Source organism: Cotesia glomerata, linkage group LG1 (assembly GCF_020080835.1).
Source record: "Cotesia glomerata isolate CgM1 linkage group LG1, MPM_Cglom_v2.3, whole genome shotgun sequence".
Taxonomy (NCBI): Eukaryota; Metazoa; Arthropoda; class Insecta; order Hymenoptera; family Braconidae; genus Cotesia; species Cotesia glomerata.
Window position 1 is genome coordinate 24948891 of NC_058158.1, and position 23330 is coordinate 24972220.

General features: G+C 30.1%; 1 non-coding gene across 1 annotated transcript; it reads right to left on the minus strand.

The window, feature by feature from the left end:
- Positions 1–5342: 5342 nt before the first annotated feature.
- Trnar-acg lies at positions 5343–5415 on the minus strand. The gene has a single exon. It is a non-coding gene; the product is annotated as a tRNA-Arg (tRNA).
- Positions 5416–23330: the final 17915 nt, after the last annotated feature.

Sequence of the window (23330 nt, forward strand, 5' to 3'; positions counted from 1 at the left end):
GTCTTTAACCACATTATAAAAAGTATTTTCCGAGCGTATTCGTTGAATGCTTTTTTAGAATTTTATCTGGGCAGTATAAAATTTTTCAAGTAAACTGGCTAATTTGAGATCTATGAGCATGGTACCAGAATGGGAATATACATTGGTTGCGATAAGTTACTGTCTATATCAGGTCGCATAATATTGAGCGATACACTAGACCGTGCCAAATAAATCGAAGATTTTTTTTTAAAGTGAAACTTTTATTGCATCGTCTCAAACTTTTTCGTCTGTGTGTTGCATGTCGCGTGACGGTCGGCTGCCGAGTAGGGATAAAGTGAAAGGCGCTCGTCAGAACAGCCAAGGCCAATATGGCGGTGCCTATATTTCGCTGCAGCTGACCGTGTAGTTTATAGACTATTACGCATTTGTGCCAGTGCTCCACACTATTTAGTTTGTTTTTTATTTAAAATATATTTATCTTATAAAATAGTTCATTATTAATTATTTAACCTATTGATAATATCTTTTTAATTAATATTTTTTCAAAAATAATATTAATTACATGAATTAAAAGACTTCCAAATATTGTAGCACAAAACTAGATTTTGTTTTCAATAAAATTCCGAAAAATTATTAAAATGGTCTATAAAATAAATTTAAAAAAATATGGATAGAATTACTAGATTTGATAAACAAAATGATTAAGCCTGTATTAAAAAATTATGAACTCAATAAAAAGATACCTAAATGTAATAGGTAAGGTTAGAGCCCCAGTAGCCGCTCATGTACCAGTACATGCTCACTCCATGTATTTGTATATCTATATTTGTGAATACATGGAGTGAGCATGTACTGGTAAATGAGCAGCTACTTAGGGCTTTTACCTTACTAAAATATTTATATTTTAGTTCACGTATTTTAAATCATGAAATTGTTATTATTTTTAAAAAAATATTAATTAAAAAGAAATTATTACCAAGTTAAATAAAAAGTAAAATATTTAATTGACCATTTTTAGAATTGATTAATAATATGAATAATATATTTCATATTAAATGGTATTTCTATCGAATTTAAAAATAACAACGTTTCGATGGGTACTTTTCGACTACCCTGTATATGAGTTAACTTATAAGTTAACTATAGTTAATAAAAGAAATCTATATTTTTAATCATATTTGATGGCCGACTTTATGTCGCTTTTTTGGGACATCATGCACGCGCAGCTCAAAAATTTCACTCTCATCTAAACGCGCCAAAACAAGTATAACCAATAATATATCTTCAGAAAAATTCAAACAGCTATTATTTCTAAACTTATTGACCTACTTAGCTAATCTTAACTACCTACTTAGCTAATCTTTGAACATTTGAGATAATCGTCTGAGTAACATATGTACTAAATTTCATTTAGATCCGTTAATGACTATAAGCACAATCGCGACAACATCCCCTAGGCTGACCCTTTTCATTTACCAATTATCAAGTTAGGATTAAAAACACAATTTTATCACCCTAAATTGATTAATTTTCTGAAAATTTTTAGTTGAATGTCAACAATTCAAACAAAGTTTCACTTTCATCGTGGTTTCATAAAACCACACAATAATTTTTTTTTTTCGGTCCCATATGAAAATTTCGTTGAGAGTTACGAAAAAAAAATTGTGACAAAATTTGAGCGCTTTATCTTCACTTTTCAGTTAGCGCTCGCAAAAAAACAATTTTCGCCAAAAAAAGTTTTTTGTCACTTTTTTTTTCGGTTATAGAAAATTCAATATACTTCTTAACGAAAAGAACTGACTAATAAAATTTTTCTAGGAATATTTATGATCTAAAAAAATAGTTTTTATGCTTTAATTGATTGTAGTATGTCACTATAGAAGTTAAAAATAATTTTATTAACAAAAATAATGAAGACAAAAAGATTAATTTTTTTGTAATTTTTTATTCATAAGTCTCATTGACTTAAAAATTATTCATGCTTTAAAATTAATAAAATATATCTTTTTCTTTCATTTTTATTCGTCAACGGATTCTTCTATAGCGCCCGTAACTCAAACCAGCAGTTGTAGTCCAGTCAACGAGTGCCTTTTCGGTTAACTTTTTTCAGCAGTCTCCGACAATTATTATTGAGCTGTCATTCGATTCGGAATGGCAGCTAGATAATTTTTGAAAAAAATTAAGTTCCGCTTGTAAAAATTGCAAAAGTTATTGACAATTAACTGAAAAAAAGGGAATTTAGTTTTTTGAAAATATCTCAAAAACTAATGAAGATTTATTAAATTTAAAAAAAGATTCAAGAATAGGAGGAAATTTCCTAACAAAAAATTTCGACTCGGAACTGTAGGACCAATATTTTAAAAAATTATGTTTAAACAGCTTCTGACAACATAAAAACGGATTATTAATAATATTTTGAAGAAAAAATTTTTTTTTGACGATTAATTTAAGTTTTTAATTTTGCAACAACGAAAATTATTAACAAAAAACTGAAAAATGAAAATTTATTCATTTTTTCAACGGGGATCTATTCTGAAAACTTCCAAGAATTGCTTCAAGAGAGGAAAAAAATCTCAAATTTATAGTTAAACAATTATCACACTTGCAATGTTCATGTTCAAGCAGAAAAAAAATTATTAGTTAACTATTGCATAACTAATTGAAAAATTGTGATAAAAAATTTTTCCAGGCAAATTATTGTTTATTCATTTATCCCGTAAGCCCCTGAATATTTTCATTTCTGAAATTTTATATTTAATATGATAAAATAATTTTTATTAGTAAAGTGTCCAAAGTAGGCGTAGCTTACGTAAGCCAGATCACCCGTTTTCGACCGTATTTTTATCCTGATATATTGGTCCTACAGTTCCGGGAGTTGGGACTTTTCTTTAGCACTAGAGATCTATTATCAGAAGAGTAGAGGCATTGATACCAAATTTACCACCGTCTATGATTCGAGTTTACTACCTGACGCCGATGTTATTGCTCTTACTGATGCTGATGATGGGTGTCTAGATCTTGTCTTTTCGAATGTTACCTGTTTGGTGTCAGGATCGTCTCGGCCTCTAGTTGATCTTGACGCTCACCACCCAGCACTCAGTATACAATTAAACACAATTTAACTATCTGAACATATTAGTACGGAATTTACTGAGTTTGAATTTAGATTTAAAAAAATTAATACTGATTTACTAACTAATGAGCTCGTTAAGATTGACTGGGGTGCGATCCTGGTGCGAACTGATCCAAATATTCTTTATAACACGTTTTATGCTACAATATTATCTATATTTGAAAGCTGTATGCCAGATATTAATAATCTTCAGAAATATTTTGTACCTTTTCAGTTTATTTTTTTTTTTTTCTTATGTACTTAAATCTATACTCTAAATCTATTTCGTTTTACTATGTTACACACTATACTGTATGAATTGTTATTTTTGTATGGAACCCTGTTATTGGCAATAGCTGTTGGGTTCACAGTTTGATAAATAAAATAAAAATAAAATAAAATAACTTTTGCAATTTTTACAAGCGGAACTTCATTTTTTTTCAAAAATCATCTAGATGCCATTCCAAATCGAATGACAGCTCAATAATAATTTTCGGAGACTGCTAAAAAAAGTTAACCGAAAAGGCATTCGTTGACTGGACTACAACTGCTGTTTTGAGTTACGAGCGCAACCCTCCGGTTGAAATGTCCGCGGTTGAACTGTTACAGAAGCATTAAAATGAAGCTGTTGATTTTTTAAATTCGACAAAAAATCATCTTTGTAGAGAATATAATTTCCTACAAAACCATACCAAGGGTTTTTTCATATTTGGTATATTGAATTTTCTATAACCAAAAAATAAGTGAAACAAAACCTTTTTTGGCGAAAATTCTTCTTTTTGCGATTGCTAATTGAAAAATGAAGATAAAGCGCTCAAATTTTGGTACAATTTTTTTTTCGTAACTTTCAACGAAATTTTGATATGGGACCGAAAAAAAAAATCTTCGATTTATTTGGCACAGTCTAAAGTACACATAATATAAACTATTCTCTTTATTCATTATTATTATTTTTCAAATCAACGGATTTGTGTTCACCGCCATTAACAAATTTACTTTCAGTTTGATAGTTTTTTTTTTTTGTCTATCTATAGATTTTCCAGGTTAATATTATTATTCAAATAACATTTTTTGAAAATTCATATTTTCAAATAGATAATCATGAGCAGTGATATATTTTTCTTATTTAAATTTAATGTATTACAAGACATCTTGAATACTTTTCATTACGTTCTCTGCATTAGATGGTCTTTAAAATAGTAAATACAATGAAATCCTTTAGGAGAGCGATATGAAAAATGGATAAAAATTATAGCAGTCTATGAAAAGGCTATTGAAACCATTTTGAATGCTATCGTAATGGAATTTTGAATTACTTCCCTTTGATAGCGGAAGAAATAGCAATTATTCATTCAAATTTATGCAAAACAACTTGAATTTTTTTTTTCCAAAGCAATAAAATATTAAATTCAATGGAAGGGAATTAGTTTGTCAGCAAAAAGATATCAGTTGCCTTCTAGCCGCTTATAAAGAGGTTTATAAAGAGGTTTTATTACGCATTTTTATTGCTCTCATATAAAATTTACGAAAAAATTATAATCCATTAAAATGTTCAGTACTCATTACTCGTAAACATTACTTGATGGAGTGGTTAACCGATGATGATTTCCGCTCTTCGTTCAAGTAATTTTTTTTACTAATGCTGCAAATTTAATATAACAGTGATAATCGTTATCCCTATAGTAAAAATACATAAGAGTGTGAAGTTAGTCAATAGCCGAAACTCGCAAAAAAATAAGATCTGATTCCTTATTGGTCAAAATTAAGGCGCGCACGTAGCGCGCTATTTAAATTTTTGGTTTTTTTTTTAAATATTCACTTAACAAAATGAAACAAGATATGATGTGTCTCATTTTACAAAATACTCAATGAATAATCAGAAATACTAAGTAAATAGCGTATAAATAAGTAAGTTGTAAGTCATCACAATAATAAATCTTATCTGATTAAGTATTTTTTGGAATGAAATTTTTCCTTATAAGGAAGAAAAATATAAATATGATTGCAATGCAAGTTAAAACAAATTAATACATAACAAGTGCGAAATAATTCAGTATAATTAATAATCGCTACGGTCAAGAATAAGAAAATTAACTATATTTAAAATGTAAACTGAAATATTGTGTACATGTATCTAAAATTATTAATAAAGAAAGTATGGACGGATTGCAAATTGCTCTCTAAAAGTTGAATTAATTAATTCCTTACAATTTTGAATAGAAAATAGACCAGCGAAAAAAAATAATACCGATCCTGCCAGGATTCGAACCTGGAATCTTCTGATCCGTAGTCAGACGCGTTATCCGTTGCGCCACAGGACCATATATGCTGGTGAAAAAATATTTTACATTTTAAGAAACTAGAATTTATTAATTATTTACATTTGTATGTAATTAAACTAAATTAATCAAAAAACTGTAAAAAGATAAAAATAACTATTTAATTTAGATATGCAAAGGCTTTCTGAACTTGAAATGTACATTTAAAGGTTCACTAAACTTGGAATAGCGGTAGAAAGGACTTTTTCTTTTGCCTTAAATTCTCGTTTTTTTAACTATTATATGTCAAATAACTTCTGTTATAAAGCTGTTAGCTTTTTTGGATCAACTCCTCTAAACTTTACTATGAAAATCTTTTCGTTCTTATAAGAAAAAGGGTATGCTATACGAAACACATAATCACTAACTCAAACGATTGTACTTTATTATGTGTTATTAAAAAACTTTATTATTATATTTTATAGGATTTTTAACTTGACGCTGAAAAAATTGAGGATTTAATAAAAATAAAAAGTCTGTTGATGTTTAAAATTAGCTTTTATTGAATATCAAAAATTCTGATTTCGGATTGTTCAATTCCAAATTACGAGAAATGTTGAATTATTGTTGAATAAAGAATTTTTGAATAATAATTTATTATCAATTATAATGAATATAGTTTTACCGTTTCCAGAGTTATTTTTGTATTCACAATTAATCACAGAAATACATTCGCTATCACAACCACGTTTTTACTAATAAATGAAAATAGAGATGCAATAAAACGCATGGTTACACTAAAGTATTTCATTTTCGTAAACTAGTATCCATTCGTGTTATATCGAAAATATGTTTACTTGTTCGATCGTTAACTACGGTTTATGCGTAAATATTAAATAATATTTCTGTGAGGGTCAAGAGCCGAACTAGAAATAAATCTGATTTTACTGCCGTTGGGATGTCAACGACCAAGGCTAAGGGATATTGAACAACCTCTCGTAAAAATAAATACTCACCAATAAAACGTCGCGAGTATTGGAGAATGACCAGATGAAAACAAAAAAAGAGATACATATAGAAATACGAAAAATACGTGAACTATCGGTAACAAATTCCGGTAAAACTCAATAAAGAAAACAAGTACGAAGTCATATATTCGTATCGATATTTATATTATAATATATGCATAAGATGTACACTGAAAAAAGAGAAGTAAAAAAATTATAGTTTTTAGAGTAACAACAGGTCCCTCGTAAAAAAACTGCAAGTAACACTTTACACTGTAGTAATAGAAACTATATAATCTTTCAATAATACAATGATATGTGAAAATACTAAATACAAAAAAAAAATTAGGAAAACGGTTGACCCTGAAGGCCATCCCTGCAACTTCCCCCCATTCTATACCTAAACGCTTGACGTTGTACTCATGACGTTTTTGAGCTCTCCGAGCTCATAAATACAATTTGTGTATTATTTTGAGCTCTCCGAGCTCAAAAAATAGCTTTTGTATGATTTTGAGCTCTTCGAGCTCAAAAGTTTGATAAAACACTATTTTTTAAATTTTCAAATCGCAATAACTTTTGAATGAATGAACCGATTTTCACGCGGTTGGTGGCACTTGACGCAGTTCTTAAACTTCATTAAGAATCTTCGAGTTTAAATTAATAGAGCGAAAAATTTCGGAGTAATTCCGAAAAAACACTTTTTTCGGTTTTCTTTCGTCAACGATAACTCACGAACGAATCAACCGATTTTAACCGGACTGGCGGTAATCGACGTGGTTTTTTTATGTTAAGAGCTGATTAGTTTTTGGAATTGATCGGTGGAGCCGTTTAAAAGTTATTTCAAAAGAACCACTTTAAAAAACTTTTTTTTTTGTAGTTTTTTTGCGATTTCTCAAAATCGATCGGTCCGAATCGTTCCAAATTATCTTCAAAATCTAAGTCTGGTCAAGCCCTTTCGAATGGCACCAACCGCGATCGAATCAGTCAAGCCGTTCAAAAGTTATAAGAGGTTTACATCCACACACACACACACACACACACACACACACACACACACACACACACACACACACACACACACACACACACACACACACACACACACACACACACACGACACCATCGCGGAAATAGTCAGGGAAGCTTTCTAGGACTTTGAAACGTCGAGATTCAATGAAAACTCGATTTTCGTAAAACGGGGTGGAAACAATAACTTCCCGATTTTCAAAAATCTTCGATTTTCCTAGCGGGAAGTTAAAAATAAAAAAAAATTAGGAAAACGGTTGACCCTAAAGGCCATCCCTGCAACTTCCCGCTAATTCCATACTTAACCGCTCAAAGTTGCACATATCACGTTTTTGAGCTCTTCGAGCTCAAAATAGTATATTCCGATCCAAGGCCAGAAAGTTGGAATTCCTGGCCAAAAAAAAAAAAATAAGTTATTTTAAAGTTTACTAACAAATGCTCTGATTAAGAGATATAACTTGCACAGAACTCGTCACAAATATTTAAACCCGATTTAATAACAGAATTAATTTTTTTAAGTTGATTAAAAATTAGTTTTTAATTAGACGGCTAAGAAAGATTGAAATTAAATTATTAGAAGCTTGTAGAGTACATGGATTGTTTTATAAACATTGCTTTACTAGCTGTCAAAATATAAAAGAAAGCAAATAAAATCTACAAAACTTGTATATTTTATTTTCTAAAATTTGTATATAAATTATTTGTGCAATATTATTATTAAATAGTTCATTAACAATAATCTAGTTATAAATTAATTTTATTTATTTGACATTTTTTTGTTAGTTTATGTGCTGACTTGTTACATACAGACGTTGTTGTGACTGTTATATATATACAGTTGAAACTCACTGTATAGGCCGGTCGCGCTACGAAAATAAGAAAGAAAGCGAGGTTCTGTGCTGCCGGCCAGAAAATATACGTAGCGCGCATGCGTTAGAGCAGGCCATAAAAGTTGCTCTTCCTGGAGTAAAGTGCGTCCCGGAAGAGCGTACTTTTGGCTAGGAGAGCAAGAAAAAGTAATTAAAAAAAACCACATTTAAAAAAATTTTTTTTGGTAGTTTTTTTTAGATTTCTCAAAATCTCCTGGTTTGATTCGGTTCAAATAGTATTCAAAATCGAAATTCGACCAAGCCCTTTTACATAGTGCCAACCATGATGAAATCGGTCAAGCCGTTTAAAAGTTATGAAACGTTTACACACACATACCCACCCCCACCCCTCCCCACACACACACACACACACACACACACACACGCGCGCGCGCGCACACACACATGGACACATACATGGAAACATTCGGGCAAGCTTTCCAGGGCCTCAAAACGTTAATATCCGTTGGAAACTTGATTTTTGAAAAATGGGGTAAACCAATAACTTCCCAACTTCTGAAAATTTTCAATTTTCTTAGCGGTAAGTTATAAACTCAAAAATTGGTTCACAAAAAATGGTAAATGGTTATAATTTGTCATGAAATATGACTATAATATTACTACTTTTTTACAAATCAGAAAAACTCACAGAAATCATTTTTCAAAAGAAAAACATGAAAAAAATAGCACATTAGTGAATTTACGACTCTACAAAATCTTTTCTTACATGCCATTGATGTTACGTTTGTTGCAGTGCAACAGTGATACGAGTGAACATTACTCACACACACACATTTCTTTTCTATACTTAAACCTTTATCAATATCAAGTCGTAAAGATCTATTCGTGCAAACTTTTTAGAGTTGATGTAATATATCGTTGTTGAGACCATTCAACTTTTATAATTTTATTTTATTTTTTCTATTGCAATTACATTGGATGAATACTAGTCTGTTATAGGGGAGCCTGGGGCATGACGGCCCCTTCCCCAAAAAATCGTACAAAATATTTGTTTTTCACTGAAACAATTACCATCAAAATCTAGAGATTCTCCTCCCAGAAAACGTCGTCGAGGGATACCACGATTCTTACGAGTCTTGAGTATCGCCGAGAACTCGAAGAAAAAAATCAAAATGAAGCAAAAAAAACGACCTCAGTTAAACAAAAAAAAAAAAAAGAAAATAAAATCAAAATAAAAAAAATTGAAAAAAAAAAAAACCATTTAAAATGTAAAAATGATGATTGCCATTGTCTTTATTGCAATGGACTTTACTCAGAATTCACAGAGTCATGGATTCAATGTAAAAATTGTAATAAATATGGTCTCATGATTCTTGCGCAGGTATTGGCGAATATTATTCTGACGAATATATCTGTGATCATTGCAAATAATCATATATTCATTTAATTATTTCGATGCGATTTCCTAATTATCAAACATTTATAATAGATAATAATTAATAATATAATTAATTTCTTTTATTGCACTTAGAGGTTTTAAACCTACGTACAAGAAAAAATACAGAGATGTTATTTAGCAAAGAATTGGTTACATTAGTTTACATTGATTGAAATCACATATTGAGTTTTCAGATTGAGCTTTTAAAATACGTAATATCTTGAACCAGACCTTTTTTTTTTTATATTTTTATCAAGTCAAAATTAGAAGTCTGAATTGCGTAGAGTAAGACATCCTCGGAAGAATTCAAATAAAACTTTGAGATTGGGTTTCTGCCTGGTACAGAGGATACCGTGGTCAATAATTAATAATATAATAATGACTGTTTTAATTTAAAAAAAAACTGTGTTTTGAATTTTTTATAAGCTATATAATTCAACTTTTTGTTAAATTTTTCAGTTCCAATAAATTTTTTCTGATTCATTGTACCAAAGATCAATATCATTGACCTAAAATAATGAATTCTTTAAATTTATCACAATTCAAAAAAAAAATAATTTTTTCGTGACAATTTTTTTTTGAGTGGTCCATTATGCCCCACATATCACATATTGGCTCAAAATATCATAAAAACATTTTAGAGGTCATAACTTAACGGAAATTGAAAAAAAAAAATTTTTACCTAATTTTTGAGAGGGGCCGTCGTGCCCCAGGTTCCCCTAATATTATCAGTAAAGTGCCTAAGTTGAACATAAAATGCAATTTCTACTATTTCACGTTTGGTGTACTATAGAAATTATCATTATTAGTTTACTAGTATTTTTTAATCTGTATTTATCACTTTATTATTATCTCAAACGTAAATAAATCACGTACGAATTTTTTGGCGCACCATTTTGACCGATAGGCACTTGCTAAACTACCTGACAGTTGGAGACATGATTTTGTGTGGTTTATATTTGGCGATTACATTAGACAAGATTCCTTGGTTTTGTAAGTAAACCTTTTATCAGAAGAAGCGCGTCAGTACAAACTCTATAACCACATCACATCACTGAAGCATGCAGGAAAAAAACTATTGGATTTGTTGGAACTCTAGACGATCAACGATCATCAAACCTTGGATAAATATACTTTGGGTGAGTTTCGCAGACCAAAAGATTATTGACCGCACTTTTACTAATATCATAATTTAAGCGTATCGTATAATATTGATTTCTTCGGAAAAATTTTATGATACGGTGATATATAGTCTGATATGGCTCTGTGAATATCATAAATGATCATATCAAATTATATATAAAAAAAGAAAATATTTTATTGTATTTTCCCAATTTTTTATTTTTTCTATCTCATTCTCTTGTAAGAAGGCGTCTTAGTGATCATGCACTCTCAATCAGAAATTTTCAATACTATGTTTGGTCAAAAACATATATATAGGCATATCAAGTAATATCGAGACATATCAAGCCGTAGCAAGCCAGATGTGTCCTGATAAGGCTTGATATGTCTATATGTGGCCAATTTTTATATAAAACCATTTATGGGGATCAGGGTATTTGTTATTTATCAAGTTTATTTTTTTTTCCGGCATCCCTGAGAAGGAAATTGAATACTCTACAAAAAAGTTCTTTTATGATTTTCCGATAGATCTATTCATTCATTGAATCGATTCAATCTGCTGAGAGTTATTCTAGGTTAAAGTTAAGCTTATGATGAATTTCGATATCTTTTTATTTGATGGAAAAATTTAAATCGTTTACGTCAAAAAATATCTAATTGTACGTCTCATAAGCGAAGCGGATGAGGTTTTGCTCTACACTCTCCTTAAAAAAATCAAGCGATTTCTTCAACTAAAATTGTCTTTATTTATTTTCTATTGCAATTGTATAACAATATTTACTTATAAATGTAATAAAAAAAAAATGTTTAAAAAAATTATTCCGTGGACGTCCGGCTGTCAAATATATGTATACGGAAAAAAAAATATCACTCTCAGAGCCATACTGCAATGCTACAGTAACTATTTCTACTTAACCAACTGTTTGATTGTTACTGGAGCCATTTAGTAGATCGCTCTGACAGGAATACATTAGTTGGCTAAAATAGCTAAACCGAATCGCTGGAAGAGTCATACGGGATTTCTGTGAGCAGTAAATGCTTCGCTGTAGTTTCAGATTTCGCGCGCAGTCTTGTGTGTTGACATATTTTATAACCTCAAAAATATTTGTTTTTATTATCGTGAATTCACTGATAACTACCCAATAAAATATAATTTATATGATCTTAAAGAAACATTATTTAATTCCAAAATTATAATTTAAATATTTCATAAAAAAATAGTAGAATTAAATTTATCTAGAAAAATTATTCAAATTAAAGTGGAATATTATCAGAACTCAAAACCAATGTTAATTCAAAAACTTATTTTTTTTCACAGAGAAATAAATTAGTTTATTGATTGATACAAATTTATTTATTATATGGAGTAATAAATTAATTTTATAGTAATGAATAAGCAATAAATTAGTAGATAGCTTATTTTTTCTTTAATTTTTAAACAAATTTAAACTTAGTTAAAAAAAAATGTCACAAAAATTGTACTGAAAAAAATTTTTTTTTAAATATTTAGGCGTTTTTTTAATCGTTATTTTCGTATATTATTTATAACTTTTTAAAAATTGTCAAACTTCTGACTCTAATTATATTTAATAGTGATAAATAATATGGAACCATGTTTTTATTTAAATTATAATTTATTATGATAATTATTGACATTTTTTATATCATTTAATTTAATTTTTTTATTTCATTAAAGTACAATAAATAATTTGAAATTTATCAATTAATAAATCTAATTCTTAAAAACATTATTCATAAATATTATAATATTGAAATCATTATTTATAAATATTGTTATTCAGTTAACAGATATTGGTACGTGTGTATGTGATTATGTTAGATGGCGCCGGTGAAAAATGTAGTTAGTGATTCTAGCCAACTAAAGTATTCCTGCCACAGCCATACAGTATTGCTACTGTAGGAAGACGCTTTGCTGTCGTAGCGTTCCACGAGTAGCAATCTAGTATATAGCTCCAGTAGCAATATTTTTTTTTTCCGTTTAGATTTCTTTAGAAATCTATCTGTTGTAACCGGTTTTATGTCGTAATTTTAAGAAAATTTTGTCATACACGTAAATTACATATAATCACAGACATAGTGACAACCTCGCGAGAGTAATCAGGGAAACTTCCTGTGACCTTAATATATAAAACGTCGAGATCTGATGAAAACTCGATTTTTGCAAAACTGGGTAAAACCAATAACTTCCCAATTTTTGAAAATCTTCGATTTTCTTAGCGGGAAGTTAAAAGTATAATCAACTAGGAAAGAAACTATTTTCATGTTTTAATTCTCTATTTGTATAAGTTCTCAAATTTTACGAAAAAAACAATCAATTCTGACAGTTTAAATTTCTATAAACGAGTTGAAATATTGATTATATCAAAATATAAAATTGTTCGAGAAATATGTGTACCGAATTTCATTAGAATCTGTTGAGAATTCTTGATCAAATAGCATACATAAGTAGGTTGTATTACACATTGCCTGAAAATGGTTCAATTGAAGCCTGATATAACCCGTCCATATCAGGCCTGATATAGAAATTGGCCATATCAGACTATATATGCCTTGATATAAGTATATCAGACTATGTACCCGCCCGGGTAAAAAAAATTATATATCATTATATTACATAATTATAAATGAAAAATGGCCCTATATAATTATGTAGATTTATAAAATTATCTATGTATACATGAAATCGCAAAAATGATTCTACGATATATTGTTAAGGTACTTCGTTGCTTTAGAATTTATAATTTCTTTGAAATTAAAAAAATAATCGAGGTAAAATCAGAATTGAAAGCTTAAATTTTGATGGAATTATTTGTTTAGTATATGGAACTATATATATTGCTGGAGGGCCTGGCTAACAATTTTTGAACTTGACAAAACTAATAATTTTTGTGAAATTAAATTTTTTTTTAAGTTCCTATTATTTCATCCGAAAATTACTATATATTAAAAGATTGTTAATCATTGAAGTAACAGACTCTTAGATAGAAAAAGATAATGTTTTATGGTAATCACAAAATACCCACTGGAGTAAAAAAAATTATATAGAATTCTATATGATTCATATATAATTGTATATGAATTATATATACATCCCCGTGAAAAAATATTCTGATCAGGCTTGATATGAGCCGATAAGGCCATATAAAAATTTTTGATGTGTTCATATCTGGCCTGATATGATCTGATATGTCCATATCAAAAATCCATTTTCGAGTTTTGGACTATGACATTATTGCTGTTTCTGAATCAAGTGTTGTTGATGCTCAAGTCAACCTTCCTGAGTTCTACTTATATTTCTTACAAAATATTGTTATTATGAGTGTCTTGAATATAAATATGTTAACTAATACTAACTTGCGCATTTGAATGACTGTTGTAACTTATATAATCTATGCATTGTTCCATTTAGTGATACACATCATACTGCTAGATAAATAACTGTAATTACTAAAATATTAAAATTATGAAATGTTCAAATTCATATTCTTTCTTTTCTTTTGTTTTATGAACTAAAGTCATTAGATAGTAATTTGGATAGACTTTGTTTAGAGACAACGTTATTTTTCTTATTACTTATTTTTACTGTCTTATTATTTTATATCCATTACTGTTTAACTAATTTTATTATTACTATGTATTCATTTCTATATAAGGCCCTTAGGGAGCTAAGGCTTCAGGGTCTAAAAATTTGGTAAATAAATAAATAAATAAATAAATAAATAAATACCATTATTATATATAAACTAGCTGATACCCACCCGCTTCGCTGGGCATACAATAAAATTTTATGTTGTAACCTAGATGAAAAATATAAACAAAATGGTTAATTTCAAAAAGATAATTAATATAAATTTTGAATTAGAGAAAAGTGATTGTTTATGATAACCGGTGTTAGCGAGTATTAAATATATGAGAAAAGTATTTTATTATTAATAATCAATCAATCAATGGGTCAGTTAGTCAGTAAATCTGTCATTAGACAGATTTCCGCATCACCCATGACGTACTGTGTAGTGAGATGCGTTCCCATTATAATAATGTTATCCTAAACATTTAGTCTAGACCGGATAGGTCAAATGGTAGAGTAGCCGACATGTCACCGGAAGGTTCTGGGTTCGAATCCCTGTCCGAGCTATCTGAATTTTTTCTCGCATATTCTGTAAACTCTTATTAAGAAGGTCCTTCCTATTTCTTTCTCAATCTCTTCCTCCTCCAATTATTCTGTTACGTGAATGTTGGAACGATTCACGTAATAATTATCCGTAACTCCTATTCTTTTCCGCTTCATAGTATTATTTAATTTTAAAAATGTCAATAATTTTTTAATTTTAAAAAATGTTAATAATAAAATACTTTTCTCATATATTTCATACTCGCTAACACCGGTCATCACAAACAATCACTTTTCTCTAATTCAAAATTTATATTCATTATCTTTTTGAAATTAACCATTTTGTTTATATTTTTCATCTAGGTTACACCATAAAAATTTATTGTATTCCTATCGAAGCGGGCGGGTATCAGCTAGTTATTAATAAATTCATAACAAATTAAGTGGTATTAAAAAATATATTTATTATTACTCATTTTATTAGAAATTATCTTAAATCGACCGTTTTTATAATAATTTAACGATATCGTTGTAAAATTTTAGAGAAGACGCATCAGACACAATTTACCATTTTAATTTTAATCATTAAAATCAGTATAATCATTTAACAATATCAACTTGATAATATTTATGTTTAATTTATCTGTGTTATGATATAATCGAGTTCATCCTTCATGATTATTCCAATACATATAAGTTATTTCAGTTATTAATGATTTAGCTATTCTTTCTTAAAAACGTATGATTATGAATTCCTACTGTCCCAACAGTCAATCGATAAAATTTAAAATCAATCATTTTGACAGTTATTATAGCAACGGTAACCATGATAACGGTAACCATGGTAACGGCAACCATGGTAACGGTAACCATGGCAACGGTAACCACGGCAACGGTAACCATAGCAACGGTAACCATGGCAACGATAACCATGACAATGGTAACCATGGCAAAGGTTGATTAGCGTGGGTGGTTGTAGGGGGGTTGAGTTCGATAATTTACGGGTGCCACTGATGGTTTCTTAGATTAGAGGGTCAAAATGATATTTCGCTCCCAAAAAAAGAGAGAGATATAGGGAAGGGGAAAGATTATAGGGCACGGGAGGGGAGGAGAAGAATGAGAGGGAGGGGAGGGGAGGGCATATGTGATGGTAGACGAAAAATTCATTTTGGCTAGGAATTGCGTAAAATCCGTTCTTAGTGAGCGTCTACATCACGAATGGAGTAACTATGCTAAATTTCAAGTCAATCGGGCGAATAGTTTCGGAGATCTCGTGATGAGTGAGTGGTATTTCGCTTATATATATATAGATATTGACGGTTAATAATTAATAAATTAGATAAAAAATTTTGTTCACTACGAATCGATCATGTATACGATTTGCATTACTTGTAGTTATAATAAACTCTGTTCTCTAAGTAAGACTCTTAGGTAAACGGGTAGTGAATTAGTCTTTCAAACGGTAGGTCCACGGTTCGATTCCCACTCGCACCGATTTTTTTTTTCCTATGGAAATAATTATATATAATTATACCTAATTATACATAATTATATAAGGCCATTTTTCATTTATAATTATGTAATATAATGATATATAATTTTTTTTACCCGGGCGGGTACATAGTCTGATGTACTTATATCAACGCATATATAGTCTGATATGGCCAATTTCCATATCAGGCTTGATATGGACGGGTTATATCAGGCCTGATATAGTCTGATCAGAAAATTTTTTCACGGGTCTATATAATTATAAATGAATTACATATGCTTCTATATAATTAGATATGAATCATATATAATGATATATAGTTTTTTTTACTCGGGTATGCCTTTATATGAGTACATAAGACTACTTATGTGCTGGTAAGGGTATGAGTATATCAGACTATATGAATCCATATCAAGTTATATCAACCCTGATCACGGATTTTTTTTTCAAGTTTATCAAAGTATATATAACTTTATAAGGTTATATCAAGGCATATCAGGACCTATTAAAAAATAATGTAAAATTAGATATGAGCATATCAAGCTATATCAAGTCTGATATAGACATATCAAATTGATAAGGCTTGATCAGGCCTGATATGGCCAATTTTCATATCAGGCCATATCAGGACATATAAAAAATTAAATATGGACATATCAGATCATATCAGGCCAGATATGAACATATCAAAAATTTTTATATGGCCTTATCAACTCATATCAAGCCTGATCAGAATATTTTTTCACGGGTATATATATATATATATATATATATATATATATATATATATATATATATATATATATATTAGGGTGTGCCAAAATGAAACTTCCGTGAAAAACCTTTTAAAATTGAAATTTTGATTTCTGCTTTTAACAGGGGTTGTGTTTGGGTGTTTCCTGAGATATTTTGGGGTGAGACGATAAATTTGATTTTCATAGAATTTTTGAACAGGAGCTTAGTTTGGCCATTTCCGCTAAAAATTCAAAATTTGACCGGAAGTGCCCAATTGAATCTTCTGTTAAAAATCCTATAAATAATCAAATGAATCCTCTCACCCCGAAATATCTCAGGAAATGCCCAAACACAGCTGCTGTTAAAAGTGGAACTCAAAATTCCAATTTTAAAAGGTTCTCCATGGAAGTTACATTTTGACACACCCTACTATATATATATATATATATATATATATATATAGCAGTATATATATATATATATATATATATATATATATATATATAAACTTTCGAATCAATGCTAATTTTGAGCCTTATTCGATTAAATAAGAGATAAAATGACAAAATTCCATGTGACGGAATAAAATGACAGAATTCCATGTGACGGAATAAAATGACAGAATTCCAAAACAAGAGCCAATGCGATAGATAGATTTCTACGAAATCTACTTCAAACAAGCTTGGTAAATAACGGACACCTTCATGAGAATATTAAGACATGCAAAATTATGTATGAAAATATCAGGCCATATAAGAAAATTATGTCATGGACATACGTTCCCTGGAGAAGGACAAAAATACATAAGTATTGCAAGTTTGTAATAAGATTTTGTATTATTTTTTCAATTCCAAGGCGATGAGAATTCCATCCTAAATCGCTTAGGCAAATGTCTTTAGCTGATTTTTACAGATATGTTGTATATGTAAATGATATCTTTACACTCTCTGAACTGATTTTAGATCTATCCGTCTCGTAAATGTAAACACGCCCGAAGCCGGATCTTGTTTTACATCTACTTTTGCGCACTGTTTGCTTCCATGGCGCGTCTTCAAGAGTGTATTTTCATTACCACGAATCGTTGAATATACAAAGGGCTGAGAAAGCAAGAAGTTATCTACCATGAGATTACTCGCCTTCAATTTTGTGAAAATTAAACTCCAACTTACCTCATTTAACTTTACTTTTTTTTTGTTCGAGTTATTTTTACTTTAAATCTTAACATTTAAGGGAACTGTCGATTATTTTGTAGCATTGACATTCGAAAAGTATTTGATTCTTCGAGGATTCTTGAGAAGATTGTATTCTCTACGGAGAAAAGCAAAACCTCAATAAGACATTCTTTCTATATTTCGCGTTGCTATAAAAGCATGTCAGAGTGAGTCTTGAAGCACTCTTTCAAGTGTACTATAGTATAACAGTTCGCACAATCCATTTTTTTGTCCTTCATTCTTTTTTTCCCATGCCTCATGTTTGCTCTCAAAAGCATCGTTACGAATCAATACTCACTACATTCGGCGTTTATTGAAAGTAAAGAAGAAAGAAAATTCTTTCGAATCCCGAATGGAATCCAAATTTTAACTGAGTTTCATGTTTTTTTTTTATATACTTATAGTAATTGTAATTTCATTGCAAAAAAATTAGAAAAACGGTAGACCCTGAAAGGCCATCCGTGAAACTTCCCGCTAATTCCATACCTAGGTGCATAAAACTGCACTAATGATGTTTTTGAGCTCTCCTAGCTTAAAAATACAATTTATGTGTTATTTTAAGCTCTTCGAGCTCAAAAGTCTGACAGAAGTTTCATAGAACAATATTTTTTTAATTTTCAAACCGCACTAACTTTTGAATGAATCAACCGATTTTCACGCGGTTGGCAGCATTTGACGCAATTTTTTTAGTTTCATGAAGAATCTTCAAGTTTAAATTGATAAAACTAGGAAATTTGGAGTAATTCCAAAAAAACACTTTTTTCGGTTTTCTTTCGTTCATGATATCTCTTGAACGAATTGACCAATTTTGACCGGCTTGACGGCGATCGACATAATTTTTTTATGCTAATTGCTGATTAGTTCTTAAAATTGATCAGTGCATTCGTTTAAAAGTTATTCCAAAAAATGTCGGAGTTATGTCAAAAAAACACTTTTTTCGGTTTTCTTTCGTTCACGATATCTCTCGAACGAATTAACCGATTTTGACCGGATTAGCGACGATTGGCGTGGTTTTTCAAGCTTAAGGGCGGATTAGTTTTTGAAGTTGATCGATAATGCCGTTTAAAAGTTATTCCAAAAAAACCACTTTTAAATAAAATTTTTTTCTCATTTTTTTTGAGATTTTTAAAAATTTCTCAAAATCTATCGGTCCGAATCGGTTCAAATTCACAGGAAATCTAAGTTTGAGGGAACTCTTTAGAACGCCGTTTAGTAGATTCCGATCGGTTTAGTCGTTCAAAAGTTATAAGCGAGTCACATAGTCATACACCTAAACATAGGTCGCTCACACGCACACACACACACACACACACACGCGCGCGCGCGCACACACACACACACACACGCGCACACACACGCATACACACGCGCGTACACACACACACACACACACACACACGCACGCACACGCACACGCGTACGCACACACACACACACACAGACACACACATACAGATATAGTGACAACATCGCGGGGGTGGTCAGGGAAGCTTCCTATGACCTCAAAACGTCGAGATTTGATGAAAACTCGATTTTTGTAAAACGGGGTGAAAACAATCTTCCCGATTTTTGAAAATCTTTGATTTTCTTAGCGGGAAGTTAAAAAAATTCATTCTACTTTTACGATACTTGTTAAACAGCAGTGTATTTTGGTATTTTTTTCCACATGTTAAGTGTCTATTTTTTACGATAAATTTTTTTTATGTAACCTGCATTGAAAATGCGAGTTTCAATGCCTGTTGAGCCAACCGAAACTAGTCAATTTCGGACTAATGCGACTGTTGCCGGGCAGAAAACAATCATTTTCTTCCCGGAGGAGAGAAACTGATAAATTTCTGCCCGCGAGATGAAGTTGCAGCTTTATTTTAAATTTTATCAGAGTATCTTTTGTTTATTTTATACCTTTATAATTATCATTCTAACCGTTAACTGTACTGAAATATTATAATTCTGTTACTAAGTACAAATAAGAATGAAAGTATAACAAATGACAACATCTCTAAGCTCATTGAGGTTTTATGTCAACTTGGCTTACCTTAAGTTTTAGTTACTCTACTGGCTTCATATTTATATGACCGACGCAATAAAGTAATTTTTGGAGGTTGTTACTCCAAAATTTTCTTTTCTACCTCTGGTGTTCCACAGGGCTCTAGCCTTGGCCTATTATTATTTATTATTTTTCTTAACTCTCTTCTAGAATTACTTGGCAACTTTGAATTATCTTGATCGTTTGATGTATTTGCGGATGATATGAAATTGTACCTGGACATAAGTTCTGTGTGTGACTGTAGCAAGTTGCAGAGATTTATAAATTACTTTGTGTACTGATTATGATTTAATTTTGAATATTAACAAATGTAAAATGTCATTCTGTAGAAACAAATCATCGATTTTGTTCAATTATAAAATTAATGGCATTATAGTCTCTAGAGTCAACTTGCACACTGACTTGGGAGTTACCTTTGATACTAAAACGACTTTTCAAGCGCATATAGGCAGGGTTGTTACATCATCTTGGAAGATGTTAGGTTTTGTTACACGCTCCAGTCGTAGATTATTCTCCATCAAAGCAATAAAATCTATTTATTACTCTCTTGTCCGCTCTCGTCTTGAATATGCATCGGTAGTCGGGTCTCCAAGTCCACTCCTCCAAAATTGACAAAATCCAAAATAAATTTCTCAAATTCTTGGTGTGGAAACTTGATGGAGTTTATCCCGGTATGGGAACTGACTATCGAGATTTACGTAATAGATTTCATATTTTATCTCTTCAAGATCGTAGACGCTGTGCTGGTGCCATGCTTATTCGTAGACTAATACTTAATAAAGTTGATTGTATGCGACTAATGGAGTTAATAAATTTTAATGTACCTGTCATTAGAAGTGGTCCACGTTTTCATCTTCCAATGATATGTACTAACTTTGCCACTTCTGCGCCTATATACCGATTAATAGAATAATTAATTTTTTCTATAACTTAAATAATAATCTAAAAACATCTTCTATTGGTAATTTTCACTCTCTCTACAAATTGCTTAGTCAGATGCATGATTGACTCTTACATTCATGTTACTACTTTATATAAAATTATATGAATTATCAATACTTTTACATTTTTTCTTTTTTCTATTGTATACTACATACTATGTACACCTTTACTTGTATGAAACCCTATTATTGGTCATGCTGTTGGGTTCATTGTTTGATAAATGAATAAATAAATAAATAAATAAATAAATAAATAAATAAATGACGATATCAAACAATTTAATTTACGAATAATGTTTAATAAAAAATAAACTATTAGTTTTTTGAATTGTAGTTTTTAATTTCCTTCATAAGTTTAATAGTAAAATTGTATTTTCGCTATTCGTTTGAAATTATCTAGTTCTGGTTGGCTCCAGACGTTGAAACTAGAATTTTTAATGTAACTTATATGAAAAATATAATGTGTGACGCGGGATGAAACACGATTTCGGACCGAGTGATCCCGGCCCTCGCTTCGCTCGGGCAGGCAACTTCGCTTTGGTCTGAAATCGTTTTGTTTCATCCCTACCCGAGTTGAAAAAAGACCATTCGGCAGCCGAAATGGAAGTAGATTTCATTTTATTACTTATCAATCAAAATTAAAATTGAATTTTAACGTATGATTTTTATTGTAATCATTACAATGATAGTGTTCTAATGAAAAAAATTTTATAAAACGAATGCAATAGCAAATTTCATAATTAGCATAGCGGAATAAGATATAATTTTGGGACTACAGAAATGATATGATACTCAAATTAAAGCTTATTTAAAGAGCTTTCAGATGCAATTTACAGAGATTCAATAAGTTATCCCATTCAAAAGTTATTTGAGTAAGAATGTAAAGAAATATAAATTTTTATGATTTTGAAAATTTCGAAATCATGGTATTTCTAAATAATTTCGAGACTACACATATGATATGGTACTCAAATTGAAGCTTATTTAAAGAGCTTTCAGATGCATTTTACAGAGTTTCAATAAGTTATACCATTCAAAAGTTATTCGAGTAAGAAAGTGAAGAAATATGAGTTTTTATAATTTTCAAAATTTTGAAATCCTGGCATTTCTAAATTATTTGACCGATTAAGCTCATCTTCGAACTTGAGTTCGGTATTTATCTGTATAATAAGTATGTTGAGTTTGGTTGAGATCCGTTGTAAATTGGCGACGCTATCGTCGTGACAAGCCGCGTTATATCCGATATATATATATATATATATATATATATATATATATATATATATATATATATATATAAACTTTTGAACCATATACATTTTCTGACTCAGCTCGACGAGTTTAGTCAGAATATAGCAAAATTTTTTAAAAGTTCCGTCATGAGGACTAATGCAATAGTTAGATTTCTATGAAATCTACTAAAAATTAACTTAAATGAACTTAACTGCTATACTAAAACAATTGATGTAAGCTCATGTAAGTTCATTTTTTCGACTTGGGTAGTCACACAATATACTATCAATTATTCCACTCATTATTTTCATCATAAAATGAGAGTTTAAAGCATGCATATTTGAATTACCCAAATTTCCATTAAACCATTTTATCGGAAAAAAAATCAATCAAATGGAATATTCTTGACATTCCATAAACAAGAATATGACTTCCGTCACAAAATTTGAAACTCATTCAAAAAAAAAAATAAAATTAGATTTAGAGTTACAAATATTTGTTTACCAATACACGATTGACAAGAAGATACGAAAATAAAATAAAATTTCACAAAGTGATTCAATATTTTTCTCATTTTTCTCTGCAGACTGAGAGAAGCAAAAAATAAAATAAAAGTAAATAAAAAATCTTGACATCGAAATTCGTTTCTCCGTTGTAAGATTCCCGTGGAGTCTGAATACAAATTTACGTATAGCATGGTCAAGGAAAAGTGGATGTAGAAGTAAAAACGTCGCCCACCAAGTCGATTGCGCATGTAAAGTATT